The 18,611-nt window shown below is 35.8% G+C and overlaps 1 protein-coding gene across 5 annotated transcripts in view; it reads right to left on the bottom strand.

The window, feature by feature from the left end:
* Nucleotides 1-18,611, bottom strand: part of PIEZO2 (piezo type mechanosensitive ion channel component 2) — a 468,788-nt gene that overhangs the window by 303,644 nt on the left and 146,533 nt on the right. The window lies entirely within an intron of this gene.

The following is an 18,611-nucleotide window of genomic DNA, read 5'->3' as shown; positions in this document are numbered from 1 at the left end:
AAATTTCACTGTAAAAGAAAGATAATTTCCTATTTATCATATGACGCATTACAGTGGAACTACAAAAAGGTCCTGGCCCAAAAAATTTTATAAGGAAGTGCTGCCAACTTTGAAAGGACAGATAACTCCTGTCTTAGAAAAGTAATTCTAGGAAGTACAAAAGGAAGAAAAGTTATCTAAAACATTTTATGAAGTTACAGTAACTTTAATTTCAAAATCAAATAAGGGTAGAAAAGAAAATTATAAGCCCATGTTATTCATAACATAGATATGAATTATTTTTGTAAAATGTGTCAACCAACTGAAATTGCATAGAAAAAATATAATACATAGGCTAAGGTTTATTGCAGAAAAACCCCAAAAGTGTAGTTAACATTAACAAATCAGTAAGTATAATTCACACACTAGTGGATTGCTATCATGGTTTTCTCAATAGGTACCAAAGAAATGTTTCATAAAGTTGAAAACCTAGTTATAATTTTTTAAAACATAAAAAATAGGAATAGAAGGAAACATCCTTAAAGGATTTATAACAAAACAAACATCCTGTTTATGGTGGAATTTTAGACATAGTCCCACCAGTATCAGAGAATGATCAAGGCCACTTGATATGAATGCCATTAATTAACATATCACTGGATATACTGGTCAATGCCATAAGATAAGAAATACAATGAAAAGTGTTAACTAGAATTATTTCCAGATAATACGATCAAATGGAATTATTTTCAGATAATATATCATCATCAACAGAGAATGTCAAACTAAATCCATGACCAACTATTAGAATATAAAAATTTAGGAAATGATTCAGATACAAAATCATCTTACAAAAATGAATATACCTCTTCATTAACAATAATCAAAAAGAAATAAGATACAATTTTATTAGCAAAAACATTGTAAAAGTTTTATCAATGTGTCAATTTCGCCAGGCTATAACTCACAGTTATTTAATCAAATACAAATCTAGGCACTGCTGTGAGTTTACAGATGTCATGAAAGTCCATAATCAAAGAGGTTAACTAAGGGATACTAACCTCCATAACCTGGGAAGGCATGATTCAATCCACTGGAAGGCCTGAAAACTAATCGGAGGTGTGTGTGTGTGTGTGAGTGAGAGAGAAGAAACTGTCAACTTGTGGAGAGTAAGTTTACCTTGTGCCCATGATGTTCTCTTCCTGACAGCCTGCACTACTGACTGTGAACTTCCTTAGCCAGCTTATATATCAATTGTGTAAGCCAATTCCTTGTAATAAATCATAGGGAAACATAAATCATATATATGGTTATATATGTATATATTATATATTAATAAAACACCTGTGGAAACTGCCACACTTGGTGGACCTTGACTGATCTTTTTTTTTTAAAGTGTTATGTCATAGTTTCATTGACAGTTTTTTTGTTCTTTTATAGTGACATATAAAATAATGGCATCTTATGTAACACATAATAGATATGAAATCTTTAAAATATTAGCAAAATAGATCCATTAATATACTAAAAAGATAATATATTGTATCTAAGTTGGGTTTAATCCCAAAAATGTGAGATTGTTTTAACTTAAGAAATGAATTAATGTAATTCACCATAGTAGCAGATTAAAATAGAAGTAGCATTTGATCTTCTACCTAAGTGAAGAAAAAGGCTCTGAAGAAAATTCAACATCCAGGCATGATAATACTCATGGCTGACTAAGAATATAACCTAGTGTGATGGTTAATACTGAGTGTCAACTTGACTGGATTGAAAGATGCAAAGTATTGTTCCTGGGTGTGTCTGTGAGAGTGTTGCCAAAGGAGATTAACATTTGAGTCAGTGGACTGGGAGAGGCAGACCCACCCTCAATCTGGGTGGGTACCATTTAACCAGCTGCCAACGCGGTTAGCATAAAAGCAGGCAGAGGAACGTGGAAGGACTAGACTGGCTAAGTCTTCTGGCCTCCATCTTTATCCCATGCTGGATGCTTCTGGCCCTCAAACATCAGTCTCCAAGTTCTGCAGCTTTTGGACTTTTGGACCCACACCAGTGGTTTGCCGGGGGCAGTTGGGCCTTCAGCTACTGACTGAAGGCTTCACTGTCAGCTTCCCTACTTTTGAGGGTTTGAGACTTGAACTTCCTTACTCCAAGCCTACAATCCAAATACTTCGATCAGGCCCCACCTCTAGCATTGGGGATCAAATTTCAACATGAGATCTGATGAGATGTCAAACATCCAAACTGCATCAGCAGGCATATTTGTCTTATTCTTGATTTCAAAGAAGCAGCTTTCAAGAGTTCTATTATGCAAAATTTTACGCAGCTTTTTGCTTATTTGTTTGAAAATACCCATTACTAGGTGTATTAGGGCTCTCGGGAGGGACAGGACTAATAAGATAGATGTATATATCAAAGGGAGTTTACTAAGGAGTATTGACTCACACAGTCACAAGGTGATAAAAGTATTTAATAATTGACCTAAAAAAGAATGCTTAAGACCTTTATTGACAAAATTGTAAAAAAAAAATAGTAAAACAAATAATAGGTATAAATAAGTGAAGAGATCAGTTACATTCATGAATGAAACGACTCAATATGATAAAAATGTCAATTTCCCCCAAATTTAGTCTAAAAATTCAGTATGGTTTAAAATTAAATGCCAGTAGGTACTTTTACACCTTCGACAAGTAGATTTCAAAATACATAAGAAAAGAATGCTTTGAAGATTTCAACAAACATTTTAAAAATACACTTGGAAAAATAAGACTCTGAATTACCATGTCAATTTTGAAATTTTGAAGAATAAGATCAAAAGTGGGTGAGGTTGGTGTATCATAGCAAATATTAAAATGTGCTATAAAACCATATGTTTGTTTATTTATTTATTTTTTGGAGACAGAGTCTCACTCTGTCACCCAGGCTGGAGTGAGGTGGTGTGATGTTGGCTCACTGCAATTTCCACCTCCCAGGTTCAAGCGATTCTTGTGCCTCAGCCTTCCGAGTAGCTGGGATTAGAGGCGTGCACCACCAAACCTGATTAATTCTTCTATTTTTAGTAGAGATGGGGTTTTGCCATGTTGGCCAGTCTGGTCTCGAACTCCTGACCTCAAGTGATCCGCCTGCCTCAGCCTTCCAAAGTGCTGGGATTACAGGCATGAGCCACCGTGCCTGGCCAAAACCGTAAGTTTAAACAAACAGAAACTTAGATTCCTTAGAGAGAGGAAAAGAAGTCAATTGGAATACCATATATTGCTCAGAAACATACCAGTTTATTTATATTAACTTGATAAATGTCAAAGTCAGCTCTACAAATGGAGAGGAAAAAGGACAGAAATGGTATCAGCAAGATGGCAGAATAGGAGGTTTTGGCTCTCATTTCCACAGAAACACCAATACTGGCAACCACCCATGGACAAGAATATTTTTGTGGGAGCCCCAGAGTCTGACTGAGTTTCCAGCCCTACTGTGGAACAAAAAATCCAAGAGTAAAAATATCAAACAGGATAAGTAGTTTCACTTTACCCATGTCACCGCTCCCCGAAGGTGGTACAACTTGGTATCAAGAGAGGCCTGATTGACCTGCAATTTCCACTACTAGGGAAAGTGAGTGATGTGTGTGCCTAATTTTTGCGGTTTTGTGAAATGCTACCTAGCTGGGAGGTCCATTCTGTCTTACTCCGCCCAGAGCACTGAAGGAATCAGCCTAGGAGCAGGGAGAAGAGAGTGCACAACAACTGTTGTGCAGTTCTCTATAGCCAGTCACAGTCTCTACTAATCAGCTCACAGACTCCACAAAGAGATCCACCACTGAACCCCACAGGATGACTTGCCTGAGGACCCCTACAACCAACTGATGAACTTCCCCAGCACCCTGTGCCACCCTCTCCTATGGAAAGCACCCTGTACATCCCTGTGCATGGCCTGCACAAGCTCCTTCAGATATCACACGGATCTCAGCATGTACAAATATTAGCATCTGGCTTGACTCTACTGGTGAGGGAGAAGGTGTACAACATTAAGTACTTCAGGGCATTGCCTTAGGGAATATAAATTGAATGCTGTCAGTACCAGGCCTGGTTTTGTTGGATAGAGAGAAGGCACACAATCCTAAGATTTCTTTCTTAATAAGGAATAAGAAGAATGGAGCAGGTGCATCCATAGAAAAGTTCTGAGAGACTCCCAGAATCTCTAACCAGGTTCACTGGTGAAGATCCTTCTGGCCCAAAGTTAGTAAATACTGGAGAAGGTGACTACTTCTTCAAATTTTAAGACACCTTTTTAAAAATTCAAGAAAATGAAGAATCACAGAAAATTCAAAAATTCAAGAACATGAAGATTCAAGAAAATATGACATCACCAAAGGAACAAAATACAGCTCTAGTGGCTGACCCCAAAGAAATTAAGATTTACAAATTAGCTGACAAAGAATTCAAAATAGCCATCTTAAAGCTCAGTGAGCTACGAGGGATACAGATAAACTACTAAATTAAATTTTTAAAAATATATTAACAAAATGAGACATTCAACCATAAGAAACCAAAATAAAGAACCAAACAAAACTTATGGAGCTAAAGAATACAATGACTTAACTGAAAAATTTAACGGAGAGTTTCAACAGCAGACTTGATCAAGCAGAATAGCATCAATGAATTCAAAGACAGATTATTTGAAATTATCCAGTAGAGTAACAACCACACACAAAATAATGAAAAACAGTTTTTAAAAGCCTATGGGATGTATGGGACACTATCAAGTGAACCCATATAAGCACTGGTGTTCAAGAAGTAGAGAAAAATAAAGGGGAAGAAAGCTTACTTAATGATATAATGACAGAAAGCTTTCCAACCCTGTAGAGTGAAACAAACATACAGATCCAGGAAGCCCAAAGGATTCTAAAGAGGTTGAGTAAAAAGAGGTCTTCATAGAAAAGCATTATGAGCAAATTGTCAAAAGTCTAAAAAAAAGAATTTTGAAAGCAGCAAGAGAAAAGCAACTAGTTACATACAAGGGCACCTTCAAAAGGCTATCAGTAGATTTCTCATCAGAACTCTTACAGACCAGGAGAGAGTGGGATAATATACTCAAAGTGCCGAAGGAAAAATGTGTCAACCAAGAATACTATACCTGTCAAAGCTGTTCTCCAGAAATGAAGAACAAATATTTTCTCAGAAAGGTAGAAGCTGGGGGAACTTACAACCACTAGAACCGCCTTGTAAGAAACGCAAAAGAAGTTCTTCAAAATGAAATTGGAAGACACTAATCAGCAACATGAAAACATATGAAGGTATAAAACTCACTGGTAGAGATAAGTTAATTTTCAAATTTAGAATACTGTAATGGTGATATGTAAATCATATTGAATTCTAATATAAAAGTTAAAATACAAAAGTATTAAAAGTAACTATAGTTAAAATAATTTGCTAATAGATATAAATAGAAAAGATGTAAATTGTGACTCTAATAAGAAAAAGTGCATGGGAGTGAACAAGTAATTTTTGTGTGTGATTGATATTAAGTTGTTATTAACTTAAAACAGATTGTTATGTGTGATCCAATATTCCCAATACCATTTATTGAAGAGACTTCCCTTTCCCCATTGTGTATTCTTGGAGCCCTTGTCAAAAATTAGCTGACCATACATGTATGGGTTAATTTCTCAGGCCTCTATTCTATTCCATTGTTCTATTTGTCTGTTTTTTATGCCAGTAGCATGATGTTTTAATTCCTATAGCTTCATAATACAATTTAAAATCAGGAGGTGTGATGCTTCCAGCTTTGTTCTTCCTGAAAAAGAATGTTTTAGCTACTTGGGGTCTTTTATAGTTTGTTTTATATAAGACTCATGATAATTACAAAAGACAAACCTGTAGTAGATATGCAAGAGATATAAAGGAATCAAAGCACACCACTACAAAAATCATCAAATCACAAAATAAGACAGGAAGAGAGATAGAAGGGAGCAAAGAAATTACAGAACAGTCAGTAAATAATTAACAAAATGTCAATAATAGGTCCTCATCTATCAATATTTACTTTAAATGTAAATGGATTAACTGTTCCCATTAAAATATATAGGGTAGCCGAATGGATAAAAATAATCCGGCTATACACTGCGTACAAGGAACACACTTTATGGACACACATAGGCTGAAAATAGGATGGAAAAAGATATTTCTGCAATGAAAAGACAACAGGGTTGGGTATTCTCATATCAGACAAAACACACTTGTCAAAAACTCATACAAAAGAAAACTAAGGAATACATAGCTTCACTGTTGAACTCTACCAAATATTTAAAGACAGACTAACAGCAATCCTTTTCAAACTCCTCCAAAAAATTAAAGAGGAGGAAACACTTCTAAACTCATTTTATGAGGCCAGCATTGCCTTGATATCAATGACAGAAAATAATTCTACTAGAAAAGAAAATTACAGGCCAATATCCCCGATGAATATAGGGGTAACAGTCCTCAACAATATACTAGCAAGCTGAATTCAATGGCACACTAAAAGGATTATATACCATAATCAACTGGAATTTATCTCCGGATTGTAAGGATGATTCAACATACACAAATCTATAAATGTTATATACCACATTAACAGAATGAGTGATAAAAATCTCAATAGATGCAAAGAAAAGCATTTAGCAAAATTCAACACCTTTTCATAATGAAAACTTTTAACATATTACATATAGAAGGAATGTACCTTAACACAATGAAAACCATATATTATAATACCACAGTTAACATGATACTCAAAGGTGAAAAGCTGAAAATTTTTCCTCTAACATCAGGAACAGTAGCACACTCTTGCTACTTCTATTTGACATAGTGTGGGAAGTACTAACCAGAACAGTTATGGAAGAGAAAGAAATAAAAGACATCTAAATTGACAAGGAAGATACTAAATTGTTTCTGTTTTTAGATAATATGTTTTAAAAAACCTAAAAATCTACCAAAAAACTATTAGAACTAATAAACTCAGTAAAACAGCAGTTAATGAAATCAACATATAAAAATCAGTTGTGTTTCTATACACTGACAATTAGTTTTTCAGAAAAAAATAAACAAAACGACTTACAATAGCATCAAAAAGAACAAATACTTAGGTGTAAATTTACCAAGGAGGTAAAAGATCTGTACATTGATTAGTATAAAACATTGTCGAAAGAAATTAAAACAAATACAAATAAATGAAAAATATATTCCATGTTCATGGACTGGAATAATTAATGTATTTAGGATGCCCATACTTCCAAAAGGGATCTATAGATTCAATGCAATATCTATCAAAATTCCAATGACATTTTTCACAGAAATAGAAAAAATAATCTTAACATATGTATGGAACCACAGAAGACCCCCAAATAGCTACAGCAATCTCGAGGAAGAAGAACATAGCTGGAAGCATTACACTTTCTGATTTCAAATTATACTACAAAGCTATAGTAATTAAAACAGTATGATACTTACATAAAAATGGACACACAGAAAAATGGAATAGAGGAGAGACCTAAAAAGTTAACCCACAAATGTATGGTCATCTAATTTTTGACAAGGGCTCTAAGAATACCCAATGGGGAAATGATAGTTTCTTCAATAAATAGTATTGGGAAAATTGGATTACCATGTACAAAAGAATAAAATTGGGCCCTTATCTTACACCATATACAAAAATCAACTCAAAATGTATTAAAAATATGAAATTACAAAACACCCAGGAGAAAACATAGGGGAAAGATTCCTTGACATTGGTTTTGGCAATGACTTTTGGTTATAACACAAAAAGCACAGGCAACAAAAGCAAAAATAAGTGTAATTACATGAAATTTAACAACTTCTGCACAGGAAAAGAAACAATCCCTAAAATGAAAAAGTAATATATGGAATTGGAGACAATATTTGTAAACCATATATCTGTTAAGAGGTTAATATACAAAATACATAAGGAACAACTGAATAATGAAAAAACAAATAACCACATTAACAAATAGGCAAAGGACCTGAATAGATATTTCTCCAAAGAATACATACAAAGAACTAGCAGATATACAAAGAACTGGTCGACATCACTAATTAACCACAAGTGAGATACCACCTCTGCTGTGGTCTGAATGTGACCCCCAAAATTCATATGTTGAAACTTAATTACCCATGTGACAGTATTAAGAGGTGGAACCTTTAGGATGTGATCAAGACATGAGGGTTGAGCTCTCATGTATAAGATTAAGGTCTCTCTGTAAGTGTTGAGAAAATGTATTCATTCCCATTCAGCCATTTTGCCATGTGAGGACACAGTGTCCATCTCCTCTGGAGGATGAAGCAACACAATGCCATCTTGGAAGCAGAAAGACCAGGCTCTCACCAGACACCAAAGCTGGAGGTGTGTTGATTTTGGACTTCCCACCTTCTAGAACTACGAGGAATAAATTTCTATTCTTTATAAATTACCCAATCTGTAGTATTTCATCATAGCAGCACAAATGTATTAAGAAAGCCTCACACCTGTTAAGATGACTATTTTTGAAAAACAAAAGATAACAAGTGTTGGGGAGGGGGACATGGAGAAAAGAGAACTCTTATATACTGCTGGTGAAAATGTAACTTGGTAGATCCATTATGAAAAATAGTATGGAGGTTCTTAAAAATTAAAAATAGAACTGCTAAATAATCCCACTTCTGGGTATACATCCAAAATAACTGAAATCAGGATCTCAAAAACCTTTCTGCACACCCATGTTTACTACAGCATTATGCAAAACAACCAAGATACGGAAACATTCTAAATGTCCACCGAAGGGAGACTGGATAAGGAAATTGTGATCTATACATACATAGAATATTATTTACCCTTAACAAAGAAGCAAATCGTGCCATTTGCAACAATATGACTAGACCTGGAGGGCATTAAGTTAAGTGAAATAAGCCAGACAAAAACAAATACTACATGATCTCACGTATATGTGGAATCTAAAATAGCCTAACTTGTAGAAGCAGAGAGGAGAATGGTGGTTATAAGGGGATGAGGGTGGAGAGCAGGGAAATGGGAGGCGATTGTTAAAAGGTATGAAGTTTCAGTTATGCAAGATAAAGAAGCTCTGAAGATCTACTATACAGCATAGTGCTTATAGATAACAATACTGTATTGTACACTTAAAATTGCTACACAGGAAGATCTTACGTTGAGAGATCTTACAAACAACAAAAAACACTAATAATAAAGGAAGAGAGAGGAGACTTTGGACGGTGGCAGATATGCTTATGGCTTTGATGGTGGCAATGATTTCATGGGTGTCTACTTATCAAAACTCACTGAAATGTATATATTAAATATGTACAGATTTTTCTATGAGAGTCATACCTCAATAAATCAGTTTTAAAAAGAAAAAATAGGCTACCTAGATGACAAACTAGATCAATACATATAGAAAAAAAATAATACTGGATCCCTGCCACAAAAGTGGTCTCCAGATAAAGAAAGGTCTAAGTCTGAAAGATTAAATTCTAGAGTTAACAGATGAAAATATGAAATAATAACTATGTGACTTTGAAGTGAGGATTGCATTCTAAAGCAATACCCAAAAACATAAGCTCTAAGGCAAAAAAAAAAAGAGGGATGGATTTGACTGTATGAAAACTGGAGATTCAACAAATGCCAACATAAATAATATTTACAGACAGATGAATAATTGGGGCATTTAAAATGTATATGAAATTAATATTTAGAATAGATAAGGAACTTCTGTGTGTCAACAAGAAGAAGACAGGTCAACCCACAGAAATATGTGTAAAACATCTAAGTCAGCAGCTTACAAGGAAAAATCTGAGGGGGAAATATGTTTATACAGGGAAGCTATTGTAGAAAAATTATAACTAAATCACAAATGAATGACATTTTATACCCCACAGATTAGAAAAAAACTAGAAAAAATCATAATAGGGAGTTTTTGTAAAGAGAAATAACATGTTGGTAGTAGAGTGAAACTGGTACAGCCTTTCGGGAGACCATTACTTAAGTATGCCTAATTCTATGACCCAGTAATCACATTCCTAGTTATAATCTCCAGATAAATTTTCACAGCAGGACTACATGGAGACAAAAAATGACATTCATCACATTATTGTGTGTAGGAGCAGGGAATTGGAGATATACTAATTTTCCACTTCTGAAGAGATGAATGTTTAAAAATGTGGTGAACGTGTATCTTGAAATATTTTTAACAATTAGATGCATTAAGGTAGAACATCAAACAACATAGCCGGTTCTTGAAAAATGTTAAAATGGTAAGAAACAAAAGGAGACATAGCACAAAATCATTTAGGTAAATTAAGGACACAGACAGGGATATAACAACATATGTATCTTACAAATATGTTTATGTATATTTTAAATGTGTATCAGACACATCTGATTAATTTCATACGGGGAGAGAGGAAATAGAAGTGAGAATTGGGTGTGAACAAATAAGAGTAAATAAAATAAGACAAGTTCTTTGGTTAATCCTCTAATAAAGTTATTCTGTGAATAGAACAGTAAATTGCTTCAACTCTCTCCACTCAAACCTGGAGAGGAGTAGATAGATATTGAACATTCTGGGCCTTGGTCTGCCCCTGTCTATGCAGCTTTGGGGTATTAATTGGACAAGCCCCACGCCCTTGAAACTAAAATTTTCAAATAAAAGTTTACTTATAAGACAAATATATACAAGATAATTTTATACATCTATAGATTTATATGTTTATAAATATATTACAATTTACATAATGCTAAAGATATGAGCTAAATATATGTATATTATATAATTTTATATTTAAATATGTATGTGTACACACACACACACTCCTAAATGGAAGTTACATTATTTCTTTTTTTTCTAATAGACTACTGAATGTCCCTGCTTTTTTTTTCTTTAGACAGAGTCTCACTCTGTCGCCCAGGCTGGAGTGCAGTGGTGCAATCTCGGCTCACTGCAAGCTCCGTCTCCCGGGTTCATGACATTCTCCTGCCTCAGCCTCCTGAGTAGCTGGGACTACAGGCACCCACCACCACGCTGGGCTAATTTTTTTGTATTTTTAGTAGAGACGGGGTTTCACCATGTTAGCCAGGATGGTCTCGATCTCCTGACCTCGTGATCCACCCGCTCGGCCTCCCAAGGTGCTGGGATTACAGGCGTGAGCCACCGCGCCCAGCCCAGATCTCATGGTTTGATACTACAGGTGTAAGCCACCGTGCCCAGTCATGTCTCTGCTTTTTTTTAATTTTTAATTTAAAAATTTTTTATTTCCATAGGTTTTGGGGAACAGTGAGATTTGGTTACACAAGTAAGTTCCTCAGTAGTGATTTGTGAGATTTTGGTGTACCCATCACCCAGAAGTATACACTGAACCCAATTTGTAGTATTTTATCCCTCACCCCCTTCCCACACTTTCCCCCTGTGTCCCTAAAGTCTTTTGTATCATTCTTTTGCCTTTGCATCCTCATAGTTTAGCTTCCACTTATGAGTGAGAATATGCGAGGTTTGGTTTTCCATTCCTGAGTTACTTCCTTTACAATAATAGTCTCCAAGCCCATCCTAGTTGCAGTGAATGCCATCAATTCATTCCCTTTTATGGCTAAGTAGTAGTCCATCATATATATGTTTCTTTATCCATTTGTTGATTGATGGATTGATGGGCAATTCCCATTTTTGCAATTGCGAATTGTGCTGCTATAAACATGCACGTGCAAGTATCTTTTCCGTACAAGGACTTCTTTTCCTCTTGGTAGATATCCAGTAGTGGGATTATTGGATCAAATGGCAGTTAGCACTACTTTTCGCTTTTTTTTTTTTTTTTTTTTTTTTGAGACTGAGTCTTGCTCTATTGCTCAGGCTGGAGTGCAGTGCTGTGATCTTGGCTCACTGGAACCTCCATCTCCAAGATTCAAGCAGTTTTCCTGCCTCAGCCTCCTGAGTAGCTGGGATTACAAGTGCATGCCACCATGCCTGGCTAAATTTTTTTGTATTTTTAGTGGAGACAGGGTTTCACCATGTTGGTCAGGCTGGTCTCAAACTCCTGACCTCGTGATCCACCCACCTCGGCCTCCCAAAGTGCTGGGATTACAGGCGTGAGCCACTGCGCCCGGCCTACTTTTTGTTCTTTAAGAAACCTCCACACTGTTTTTCATAGTGGTTGTACTAGTTTACATTCCCACCAGCAGTGTAGAATTATTCCCTCTTCGCCAGGCATGGTGGTTCACCCCTGTAATCCCAGCACTTTGGGAGGCCAAGGCTGATGGATCACCTGAGGTCAGAAGTTCAAGACCAGCCTGACCAACAAGGTGAAACCCTGTCTCTACAAAAACTATGAAAATTAGCCAGGTGTGATGGCAGGTGCCTTAGTCCCAGCTACTTTGGAGGCTGAGACAGGAGAATTGCTTGAACCCAGGAGGCGGAGGTTGCAGATCTCAAAAGCCGAGATCGCACTACTGTACTCCAGCCTGGGCAACAGAGTGAGACTCCGTCTCAAAAAAAAAAAAAAAAAAAAAAAAAAAAAAAAAAAAAAAAAGTTCCCTGTTCATCATATCCATGCCAACATCTAATATTTTTTATTTTATTTTATGACTATGGCCATTCTTTCAGGAGTAAGGTGGTATGGCATTGTGATTTTGATTTGCATTTCCCTGATCGTTAGTGATGCTGAGCATTTTTTCATATGCTTCTTGGTCACTTGTATATCTTCTAAGAATTATCTATTCATGACCTTAGCCCACTTTTTGATGGGATTGTTTGTTTTGTTCTTGCTAATTTGTTTGAGTCTGTTGTAGATCTGGATATGAGTCGTTTGTCAGATGTACAGATTGTGAAGATTTTCTACTACTCTGGGGGTTGTCTGTTCACCCTGCTGACTGTTGCTTTTGGTGTGCAAAAGTTCTTTAGTTTCCACATAAAACTCTACTTTGGTGGTAAGAAATCAAGCTAAATAAGTTGATTACATTGTAGAGTGAGGAGAGAAAACTCTGAGAAGTCCACTTAAAATACTGAGATACCATAAGTTGAATATCTCTCAGGTCCACATTACACAAACCTATTCTGGAGAGTTATTTCCCAGTAGCCCAAGAGAAGTTTCCATTAAAACTTGTACAATTGTTATCTGTCAGTCAAAGCCGCACCATGAAAAACCACACATCTCACACAGGCCTCTTTCCAATGATTGTGTTCACCCCTGCCCTCCAGGGCTGTGGAGTTGCGGCCATGGGGCCACTATGCTGATTCTCTGCTTGCCCTGGACTCGGGACAGTTGTTTTGGTTGACTTGAAAGCCTCAGGGCATACTGCTCACATGAACCTAGGGCTGAGAAGCCCATAAAATGCCCTCAGGAAAATCATGTGATTGCTATAAAAAATGAAGCTTAAAGATCTAAAATGTCATAAAAGAAAACAAATAACTAAAATATCTTGTGTATTTCATTTTAAAATGCATTGTATTCAGATTTTTCCACATTTTGAAACAATAGACTTTGGGCAAGTAATCAGTTACTTAAATTAAAATTCAGCTTATTAAAATTGAATTTTATTAGCCTTTAAGACAAGCAAAAGTATAAAATAAATGGAAGCATAAGAAAAGGAGAAATATCTTTTGATTTGTTCTCAATTCCAATGTAGTGTTTGTTGCTTTCACTGAAGAGAAGACCCTCAGAGACATCTTCTTAAGATCAGTTAAATAATGTTTAAGTATGTGCTATAAACAAGTAGGTTTTATTTGTCAAGTATTCCCTTATAGTAATATTTCTTGAGTGCAAAGGGATATATATGTATTAATTGAGGTGAAATTCACATAACAAAAAATAGACAATTTCAAGCTGAATAATTTAATGGCATTTAGTCCATTCGCCATGTTGTGCAATTATTTGGAAGTAAATAATTTCCAAAACATTGTCATCACTCCAAAAGCAGAAGCCGCCATTAAGCAGCTGCTCTCCATTCCCCCATCCCAACCCCTAGCAACTGTAAGTCAGCTTTCTGTCCCGATGGATTTTTCACATAAATGTGATCATACAGTATGTGGCCTTTTGTGTCTGGCTTTTTTCACTTGGTATGTTTTCAAGGCTCATCCACCTTGTAGCATGTATCAGTACTTTATTCTTTTGATGGCTAAATATTATTCCATTGTATGTAGGGAATTTTTTTCATCCAGTCACCTATTTGGGTTGTTTATACAGTTTAGCTACTGTGAATAGTGCTGCTATGATCATGCATATATATGCATTTGTTTGAGTACCTGATTGCAATTATTTTATGTACATACTTTATACATACAGTTGCAAAAGTGAACTGCTTCTGCTGCTTTGAAGGCATCTAACTCCCACATCCCAAATTTATATCTCTGACCAAAGGAGCTGTGGAGAGGGGTCCCAAGAACTAAAGATTAAAGGAAAAATCCTTCTGAGAAGAAAGCAAGAAAAAGTATCATCTAATTTGTTATAAATCACTAAGAGTCCCAGTGTTGCCCCAAATTATGCATTCAAGGAACAGCCCTCAAAAAGCTGTGAGACCTGAACTGTGACATAAAGAACTGTCCAGCTCCCAAACTGATAACTGAATGGTGCATGTTCAGGAGAGACCCAAATATTATGGCAAAGGTTTTGAGAACTGAACTGACATTGGAACCACTACTCAGCGAGTGAGACAAAGCTTGAGACCAACCAGATTGACTCCCTGCTAAAAAAAAAAAAAAAGAAGAAAAGAAACAATGAAAATATAAACACTCCCCAGAAGATTTTAATATGACCCAGAGTCACATAATATTCAAAATGTCCAAGATATAATCCCAAATTATTTGATATACAAAGAACCAGGAAAATCTGATCAATTCTCAATAGAAAAGACAATCAACAGATGCCAAACCTGTAATTACACAACTGTTGAAGTTATTAGAAAATGATTTTAAACCGACCATTATAACCAGGCTCCATGATGTTAAAGTAAACTATGTTGAAATAAATATAAAGATAAACGTTATCAACAGAGAAATACAAACTACAAAAATTAATCAAATAAAAATTTTAACAAAAGAAAAAAATACAACACTGTATCTGAAATTAAAAATTCAGCTAATGGTCTCAACAGCAGAGTGGTAATGACAAAAAAATGAGTTAGTAATGATGAAGAAATTAATAGAAATTACCCCACCTGAAGAACAGACAGCAAAAGATTGAAAGAAGTTAATAAAACCTCAGAGACTTAAGGGACAAAATAAAAAGGTCTATCATTTGTTTCATTAGAATTATCAAAGGAGAGAAGAAAGATTGGTTCAGAAAAAAAATTGGATAATACAGTATTTTAACATTCCAGAAATTTGTGAAGACATAATGTACACATTCTAATAAGCTCAGCAAATGCTAAGTAGGATGAACTCAAAGAAACCACACCCAGATACATAACTAACCTGTTGAAAAACTAATATAGCTAAAGAATGAAAACAGAGAAAAATGTCACATTATGTGTAGGGAGAAAACTATTTAAGACCACATATTTTTCATCACAAACTGTGAAGACTACAATACAATGGAATAATATCTTTAAATTTGCTAAAGAAAAGAATTATAAGCTTAGAATTTTATATCCTGTGAAACTATCCTTCAGGAATGAGGCAAAAAGAAGATATTCTCAGAGGAAGGAAAACTTACCTGCTATCAAAGCAACGCTAATGTAAATTCTTCAGCCTGAAGGGAAATGGTACCAAAAAAACACTTGGAATTCATGAAATGAAGAAGAGCAACGGAAATGGATTAAAAAGATGTTTGTTTACACACACACACACACACACACACATATACACACAAACACACCCCTTAATTATAGTCTTGCTCCAGTTAATCCATGGAATTTCTAGAACAAAAACCTCTCTTTTTTGGATTTGGAAATACTTGGTGTATACAGAAATAATTGAGGGTATTATGTTGCCTGTGTGTTTTAACTAGGCACCCTCATTTATATAAGAAATATGAGTATATTTAAAACTGAATAATCCAAAGATGTGTCACCTAATAAATATTCACTCACAACTCATGCTAACTCCAAAATGATTTCCAAAAGTAACCCAGACAACAGATTTGCAAAATAAGTAATCTATGGCTATAATGACATACCAAACTTACATACTATTTTTTCTGTGATTATTAGAATGCCAAAACAGAATAAATTTGATATTAATTTTAACTGAGAAAATTAACAAGGAAAGGAAGTAGTTTTTATATAAATTTTAACGTGTTTTATTCATACATTTTATTTATTTCCGATACAGTTTCTCAAATGCAGCAAAAAAGTAAAAAAGATTGTCAATGTGTAGATTCCAGTCTGGAACTGGGATTTAAACAAACGTATAAATCTAATGCCTCATTTATTCTACTTCTGAAAGTAATTCGGAGGCTATTTCCTTAGCCAACATTTCCGGTTCTGTAGCTTTCAATGATTTAAATGTGGCATGCAAATGTGGAGGATCCATGGTTCTTCAGAGTGTGCCAATTTTTGTAAACTAAGTTTGAAGTTTTCCACTCAAGAAACGATTCATGCCAAAAAATGTCAGAAATTTTTAAAGGATAACTTTGAGTCTCCTCAGTGGAGAGGAAACAGCAAAAAAAAAAAAAAAAAAAAAATCAGTTTAGAGATAAGTTAATGTATTGGATACCAAATCTGTGTAGAGTTTGAAGAGTTCTGTATGGATTTCAAAGTCTTCTTCAGCTCACCTCCAAGATGATATTTTAATCATTTACTTACAGCTCAATTAGGAAAACCTAGTAAAAGTACAGTTGGCCCTCCACATCTGTGGACTCTGTATCCAGTAGATTCAACCAACCATGGATGAAAAATATTTTTTCTGAAAAGATATTTCAGTCTGTACTGAACATTCACAAACCTTTTCTTTTCTTGTCCTTATTCTCTAAAAGAGATAGTATGATAACTATTTCCATAGTATTTATATAGTTTTTGGTATTATAAATAATCTAGAGATTATTTAAAATATATGGGAGAATAAGCATGGGTTATAAGCAAATATTATGCAATTTTATATAAGACACTTGAGCACGCACGGATTTTAGCGCCTTGGGGGACACTGGAAGCAACCACCCGTTAATAGTAACAGACAGCTGTACTGTGTAGCTCATGTACTTGAACTACATTAGAAAAAATGCCTTACATTTGGAAAAACTATCTTGGAAAGCCAGTATTTATATTTAAAGAATTTCCCACAACTTTATGCTCCAGGTGGAACAAATAAAAAGCAAACTGATACATAAAACTGATGGTTTTCTTCTAAATTCTAAATGAGATTAAATGCAAACACCTATGAGCTGGGAAGAATGTGCTGGGACTTCAAAATAAACTCAGATGTCAAGCTTGTAGGTTGAGTACATGCAGTTGCTAATACCTAACCATGTTGACTTAGAAAAATGGCCATTTCACTGGTATCAAACTAATACAAATGGAAAGAAGGAACGCATGTCTACTTTCTATTCCATTGGAAATCTCATTCCGGCACTCTTCAAAACCCATTTTTGCTAAAAGGAGTGAATCACAGGGAAGCATTCTGGGAACATCACAAAAGCAAATGGAAGAATAAATGACAGCATCATTTCCCCTCCAGTTCCTTCCACCTTCACAAACTGGACTGAAAGTTTCCACTGCATGCCTTCAAGTGGGATATGGAATTCCCCACTGTGCCCCACCTCTAAATCCTTCCTTGCAAAAGTTCAATTTTCTATTTCCAATTTTTTATTGGCATATTATGGAGCCAAAAGAAAGTAGGTTTTTTCCTCTTCCCTCCCATTTGGAACTATCATTTATTATCCTGGCTTTATATCTCATTATTTAATAACTTTTAAAGTGCTGTAAAATCTGAAAATGTACTTCACAATGAAACTGATATAACCAGAGAGGAAGACAGTGCTTCAGGAGTACAGGGGAAGAATAGTTCAGGGACAAGGAAAGAGGACAGGGAGCTGCCAGCATCACCGGTCACCACTCCGTTCCTCCTTCTGAATGCGTCTTCATGAGCAGGGCTCATTGCTTCTACAACACAGTCCACCGCAACCCTGAACCAAAGAGATCTGTTTCTGACCCCTGCACTGCACACTGTGTCTGACACTTGGGAACATGGACCTTTTAATGCCAGAGTCTGTCCTAGGCTGGCTTACCAGGAAATAGATCCTGAGATGGAGACTGAGTGTAGGATTTGGGGGTTTTGGGGGTGGCTCCCAGCAGGGACGCCTATGGAGAGTTCTGGGAGCAGACTGAGCCAAAAGAGAAGCTGAACATAAGGCAGTGGCAGCAGAGCCCTCGGCCAGTCCTATAGGGAGCTCTGGAGCCCTCCAGAACTGTGTAGAACTGAGGGAAGGGTGCTGAGCCTCTGTATCCAACCCGACCCCCAGCACTGACCAGAAATTAAACATGGCCTGTCCCCGGACACGGGTGTTACCTGGGCGAGACAGTTCCTACAGTGAAAGGCAACTATTGGAAAGGAACTCAGCTGTTAGGAGTCATGAGTCAACCAGCCCTGGAACCTGGAAGAATACGTGTCTTGGTCATAGAGGGGATTGTGTGGCATGCCACAGAGCCATTTTCGTCATCTTGATCTGGATGGACAT

This window comes from Chlorocebus sabaeus, chromosome 18 (assembly GCF_047675955.1).
Source record: "Chlorocebus sabaeus isolate Y175 chromosome 18, mChlSab1.0.hap1, whole genome shotgun sequence".
NCBI lineage: Eukaryota > Metazoa > Chordata > Mammalia > Primates > Cercopithecidae > Chlorocebus > Chlorocebus sabaeus.
Note: the sequence above shows the minus strand (reverse complement) of the source record. Positions and strands in the feature narration are given on the sequence as shown.